The 7106-nt window shown below is 41.7% G+C and overlaps 1 pseudogene; it reads right to left on the bottom strand.

Moving 5' to 3' along the window:
• Positions 1–275: 275 nt before the first annotated feature.
• LOC132491935 (ubiquitin-conjugating enzyme E2 D2-like) lies at positions 276–792 on the bottom strand (annotated as a pseudogene).
• Positions 793–7106: the final 6314 nt, after the last annotated feature.

Here is a 7106-nt window from a genome sequence, read left to right as displayed (position 1 = left end):
GTCAGTGGAGCTTTCCTTCCCCATCCAAGCACACACCATACCCACCACCCCTCACTCTGCCATTATCCAAATTTAAGTCAATAAGGAAAGCTTTTAGTCTCACACCTAGGTTATGCCTGGAGAACTGGCTTGTCACACACACACTTCTAGGAGGCAATGTTGGTACAGAAGTACAGTATTTCTAGCTTGTTGTTCCAAGTATGTACAACACGCAGCCCTGCTGTATCAGGTAAACGTGCACAGGGGAAGATGAGGCCTGGGCTCATAGAAAGCAGTCAAATGGAAATCAAAAGGACTTTCTTTCAGAGTTCCCCTATCTTTATTTGTAGAGGTTATCCAATAATTTCTTTAATTACATCGCATACTTCTGAGTCCATTCCCGAGCTATTCTGTTGCACTTTTCTCTATCTGTTTTGTAGATCCGAGCAATCTCAGGCACTAAAGGATCATCTGGATTGGGATCACACAACAGAGAACAGATGGACAAAAGTACTCTTGAAATAGTGCCGGAGACCACTGTGACCGTAGAATATCAAGACAAATGCTGCCATTACTGTTAATATTTGGATGATAAAGTGTTGTTGTAAATGCAACCTTAGGTGGTTTGAAGGGGTAATCTGTTGGGAAATGAATTGTCAAGAAAAATACTCCACCCTGATAGGGACTGTCATTTGGCCTCATTATTGTAGCTTGCCAATGGAACATATCATCTCCAACGGGACCTGCTGAACACGGTACTGGGGGATCCCGCGCCAGGTCGTTCAATTCCTTGTGGATTCTCTTCAGAGCCATCGCGAGAGGCGGGTGGAGGCGGCCCCCCGGGCGTGAACAAGGGCAGGGGAGGGACGCGGAAAGGGCGAGGGGGCGTGAGGCCGCCTCGGTGATCGCGGGTCGGCCGGAGAAGATGGGGAGTTCCGCAGCGCGGCTCCGGCGGGACGAACTTGGGGCCGTGGCCCACTCGGCTCCTGAGCCTGCCGCAGGGGTTGCCGCATCACCCGGCGGCGGCCCCTTTATGCGCTGTCGGCGGCCCCTTTATGCGCTGTCGGCGGCCCCTTTATGCGCTGCCTCCGCCACCGCGGTAGCTGCTGCTTCCGTCTAGGCTCAGCGCCGCTTCCTCAGCCGCCGCGGATCCCTCCGCCAGGGAGCAAGAGCCGAGGCCTCGGGCTCGGCCGGCGTTTCTGGGTCGGACGGTCGAAGGGACTGCTTGCTGCAGGGTGACCGAGGGACGCGCGGGCGGGCGGCCTGGTTAGTTTTTAAGGCAGACTGTCACCTCCAACTTGACCGTTGGCCTATAGGGAATCTTAATCTAAGACCTCTCAGAAACTTCCCAGCAGCTGCTGACTAACGGCTACCACGCCAGACAGTAGAACAAGATAAACTTTCTCGAACCCGATCCGATTTCCTTTTACCTATTCACAGCCCTATTCACAGACTATAGCAAGGGCTATGTTTCTAAAGAGAGTTCTTGACTGGTGATATGAAAGGTTAGGGGGTGAAGTTGTAGGGAAACTGCTCTGTGCAGGTGTCCTTGCAAATATCCATATAGGCCACATGGACAAGGCTTCACCTCAGGAGATCTAAGTCTTGGTAAAATGCCCCATAATCCTCTCAGAACATGAGAGAATGGGAGGCTTGGGAGGAGCTGCTACAAGGCCATTTCTCACCTTCCTTTTTATCTTTCCTCGAGGCTGTTATGAGACAATTTCTTACTGCCTCCCAGGTTCTGGTAAGATATAAGGGCTTCTGCCTTGAAATTCCTCTCTCCCCCACACTTTAGGGTACAGCTGCATGCTATAAAGTTGCTTAGCAGGAAATACTCAAACTGCTTAGTATAAAACTGGTTCCTGGGACTTCCCTGGTGGTCCAGTGGCTAAGACTCCATGCTCCCAATGCAGGGGGCCCGGGTTTGATCCCTGGTCAGGGAACTAGATCCCACATGCCACAACTAAGAGCTTGTCGCAACTCAAAAGATCCCGCGGGCTGCAACTAAGACCCAGCGCGGCCAAATAAATAAATAAATGTTAATAAATAAATAAATAAAACTGGTTCCTCAGAACCAGAGCCCATTATCACCCATGTTGCCTTGTTATCTGACCCCTTTTGCTTTAGTGCTGTCTTGTGGGGCAAAGGACACAGGGAGCTGGCACCTTTGCGGATCTTGCTATTGCTGTCTATGGAAATAATAAACTGTCTGACTACAAAGGACTAGTTATTTCTTTAGCAGCTGAATGTCTCTGCCTTTCATGAGGGCAAGGACAAATGCTCTGCACCCACCCTTGGCCCGTAAGTATGGATTTCTTTCTTCTCCCGACTCAGTTTAAATACTAGTTAAATTTGAGTATGTTAGAAAAGTGACCAGGACTAGTTTTTGGTTTTATTGTTACAAAAATTTTTGTGTTTGGAAGTAAGGCATGTTCATGATGCCTTTGTAACAGATGAATTCTAGGCTTGAACTGTTGAGCCTAGAACCACTGGTTCCTGTCTGGAGAGTAATCTGGGACCTCTTAGTGTTTTATTTTTCTGTTTTGGTGGTATGTGTGAAATTGTTGTTGTTGTTGTTTTTAAATCTTTTTTTGTTGTTTGTTTGTTTTTAAATTCATTAATAAGTAAACAGATTTGGAGGGGAGGAGGACAGATTGAGTCCGTATTGTACTTCCTAGATCTAGTTTAGAAAACATACTCCCCACCTGGTACTCTTAAGAATTGCAAATACCTCATTTAATAACATACTTCTTTAAAAAATTTGCCTTTTCTCTTCCACCCATGAATAGGTCTGGTATTTGAAGAAACTCATGAAAGTGGGTGAACCTAACTTGCCCCTCTTCTCTAGGATGCAGTGAATGCATATGTGACTGTGACTTTTCAGGTAATTTGTCATTTCCTTATTTCTTTGAAGTTAACTTCTAACTCCTTTTATTGATAATGAAGAAAAATATTGCACTTTCTGAAATACACCAATTGAATTGAGTGCATAATTTAAATAGTTTTTCCTTGTCAAAAAAAGTAGATGTAGCAACCAATCTATGCTTCCCATGTATACTTATATTATCATTATCTCCAATTTATAGAGAAGGAAACTGAGGCTTACAGAAGCTTTGTGTGATCACATTTCCACAATTCACAGTGAGTAGAACTGGGACTTGAACTCAGGTCTGTCTGACGTCAAGTCATTCCCTTAACCACTTTGCTCTACTACAGGAACTTACAAATGAACCTCAAAGGAGCTCATCATTTGACAGGGCATTTGAGGGAGGCCCAAGTAAGACATAATTATGAGGCAGGGCCTCCATTTGATTTATGTTGGCAGTTATGACCTAGGGCAGGCTTATAGTAGGGGTTCAAAAACTATGTGTTGAAAATAAATGATAGGCATTAGTACCAGTATTCTGAGGAGCTGGTACATTCACCTCTGAGTGGAAATGTCATAATGTAGAGGCAACAGGGAAACCCAGAACAGAAGCTCAGTAGAAGCAGGACACCAAGGTCAAATGGAGAAATCCTAGAAATAATCTCCTGCAGATGTGTTGACACAGGTATTAAATCTCCCTGTGCAGATTTAAATGTCTTTCTTTCCTCTCTTTTAAAAGCATTTTTTAGGTCTGAGAACTTAAGGTCAGCCTACAGGCAGCCCATTCCAGTCAGCTTGAGTGCCCACCATTTCTCTCCCTCCAGCCTCTGCGTCTGTGTTGATGCTGTACTGAATGTCTGTTTCCTGCCTTTCAATCTCTTACAATTCTTCTATCCTACAATACACATACATAAAGTTTCTATTTCTTAAAACTGCAATAAATCACTTTCAAAAATAAAAATAGTAAAAGATACTACCTCTCCCGCCTGCTATCTTTAGAGGCAAACAGACCAGAGTTCAACCCTAGATTTTGCTGCTTCCTAACTGGAAACTTGCCTTGGTTATGTATTCTCCTCAAGACTCAGTTACCTCTCCTGAAAAATGGGATTTTTTTTTAACGTCTAACAGGGTAAAAAGTGATATGAAATTAAATCATGCATGTCGGGACTTCCCTGGAGGTCAAGTGGTTAAGACTACGCACTTCCACTGCAGGGGGCATGGCACAAGCTCGATCCCTGGTTGGGGAACTAATATCCCACATGCCAGGGATGCTGCCAAAAAAAATTATGCATGTTAACCATCTAGCTCGGTACCTGCCATATAATTCGCCCTCAATATATGTCATTTTCATCCCTTTTCACTACTTATCCCAGAATGAGATAATCCTTTCCTTTACATCTGGTAAAACTTCACTTCATGGGCATGTCTCACTTTCTACCTGTACTGTGGTTTTTTCTTTTTTTTAATTAATTTATTTTAAATTTATTTTTATTTTTGGCTGTGTTGGGTCTTCGTTGCTGCGTGTGGGCTTTCTCTAGTTGCGGCAAGCAGGGGTTACTCTTTGTTGCGGTACACAGGCTTCTCATTGTGGTGGCTTCTCTTGTTGTGGAACACGGGCTCTAGACACGTGGGCTTCATTAGTTGCAGCACACGGGCTCAGTAGTTGTGGCTCACGGGCTCTAGAGCGCAGGCTCAGTAGTTGCTCTGCAGCATGTGGGATCTTCCTGGACCAGGGCTTGAACCCGTGTCCCCTGCATTGGCAGGCAGATTCTTAACCACTGTGCCACCAGGGAAGCCCCTGTACTGTGGTATTTTTGTAGTTGTCTTATTTTCCCTGTAAGACTACAGTGTCCTTAAGGGGAGAGGATTGCTTAGAATGCAAGATCCAGTCCCCGCTTCCCTACATCCAACTCCCTCAGGCCCCATTTACACAGAGTTCTTTGTACACAGTATGTTATTGTTAAAGACTTGTTAAAATATGATTAAAATAAAAGTAGAGAGGAAAGAAAAAATGAAGAGATAAAATAACAGACTGTTGCATTAAAAAATTTATTGAAGTCATCAAAATGATTCAGAAGGATTTCCAGCTGATATTTACCTTTCATGTACGCTTCTCTCCCAAATTGTAGTACTAAAATATAGCATGTAACTTTTTTTCTTTAAAAAACAATAAATAATGGGAATTCCCTGGTGGTCCAATGGTTAGGACTCTGCGCTTCCACTGCAGGGGCATGGGTTCCATCCCTGGTCTGGGAACTAAGATCCCACAAGCCGTGGAGCGTGGCCAGAAAAACCCCAGAAGTAATAAATATTGTAAAAGTGGATCTAGCTGTTTGGGTTTTAGTGATTGGTATTTGTTCATTCCTATTACTTGCCTCTTCTAATTTGACTATCTGGCAAAAAGGTTCCCAAATATCTCAACTACCAATATAACTGAACTGTCACTCACAAAAAGGAAATCAGAAGGAGGTATCAACTGGCTAAGCTCCAGGATTGTAGAAAAACCCTAATAATTAGTGACCCAAAAAATACTGTCTAAAATCTGCCATCTAGTGTGGACTTTGTAAAATTACATATTACTGGACACATTAATGCTGTGATTACTACTAGGGCTCCCCTCAGTGGACACTAGGTTTGAAAATTTTAATTATCAAACAAAATGATCAAAAGTAGCATTAAATTCGATTTCCCATTTAGTTTTAACCATAGATATATAGAGAGGTAGAGAGATAGATAAATGCTAAATAGATATAAATAGATTGATATGCAAAATAGAGCTTTTGCTCAGCATAGTAAGGTGGTATTTGAAACCTTTAAATATAAAAACTATCTAATAATGAATTTATATAATTAGTAATAAAAACCAAGAAACATATTCCCCTTGTTTATCCTTATTATTGGTAAATGTCATTCCTGACAGGAGAGGGTGAGTAGGAGAGTATCATTTGTTGGGCACAATCTCTGTGCCAGGCTCTTAACCTACTTTTTTTAAAAAAAATTTATTTATTTATATATTTTGGCTGCATCAGGTCTTAGTTGCGGCATGTGGGCTTCTCTCTAGCTGCGTGGGTGGGCTTAGTTGCCCTGAGGCACGTGGGATCTTAGTTCCCCGACCAGGGATCGAACCTGTGTCCCCTGCATTGGAAGGCGGGTTCTTAACCACTGGACCACCAGAGAAGTCCCTCTTAACCTACTTTAATCTAATTTAAATCTTACCTTTTGGTCTTTGAGTTAAAATATTACAAACCTCATTTTACGTATAAAAAAATGAAGACGTAAAAGGTGAAGAAGTTGGCTTTCTATCACAGCTGGTTAGTAAAAGCACCAGGATTTGTACCCATGTCTGGAAACTCCAAAGCTCATGCTCTTTCATCTCCATACTGCCTTTTATACTTTGTGAGATGCTGGAAATAGTGTACCAACTTACACTATGTAGCAATAATCCTCTCTTTCATTTCTCTTTTTTTTTTTGTTTTCAGTCTTGCTAGAGATTTATCAATGTTTTTTATCCTTTCAAAGAACCACCACCTTTTAGTTTCATTAATTTTCTGTATTGTTTTTTATTTTCAATTTTATCTCTGCTGTTATCATTTCTTCTGACTGCTTTGGGTTTATTTTGTTCTTTTCCTAGTTTCTTTAAGTTTCATAAGTCTTAGATTATTGATATGAAAGCTTTCTTCCTTTTTGATATAGGTATTTAATGCTATAAAATCGCCCCTAAACACCACTTTATCTACCAATTTTGTAATATATTTTCATTTTCATTCAGTTTAAAATATTTCCCAATTTCATTCAAATTTCATTTTCATTCAAATTAAAATCTTGTCTAATTCGAGATTTCCTCTTTGACCTCTGAATTATTTAAAAGTATATTGTTTAATATCCCTCTGATATTATTTCCCTCACATCTGAACTTCCTTTAGCAACTTTTTAGAGCAATTTCTTTTTTTTTGCAAAAACTTCTCTTAGTTTCCTTTTATCTGAGCATGTCTTTATTTCATCTCTATTTCTGAAGCGTATTTTCACTGGATATATGATTCTGAGCTGACATCTCTCTTTCTTTGGCACTTTAAAATGTTATCCTTCCTTCTGCCTCCACAGGCATTTGAATCTTTGTTTACCTATAAGCAATGCATTTTTGGGGGTAATAAATTTATTTATTTATTTATTTTTGGCTGCATTGGGTCTTTGTTGTCGGGTCTTCATTGCTGCGCATGGGCTTTCTCTAGCTGCAGCGAGCGGGGTCTACTTTTCATTG

The sequence above is a fragment of the Mesoplodon densirostris genome, chromosome 6 (genome assembly GCF_025265405.1).
Source record: "Mesoplodon densirostris isolate mMesDen1 chromosome 6, mMesDen1 primary haplotype, whole genome shotgun sequence".
NCBI classification, from domain to species: Eukaryota; Metazoa; Chordata; class Mammalia; order Artiodactyla; family Ziphiidae; genus Mesoplodon; species Mesoplodon densirostris.
Note: the sequence above shows the minus strand (reverse complement) of the source record. Positions and strands in the feature narration are given on the sequence as shown.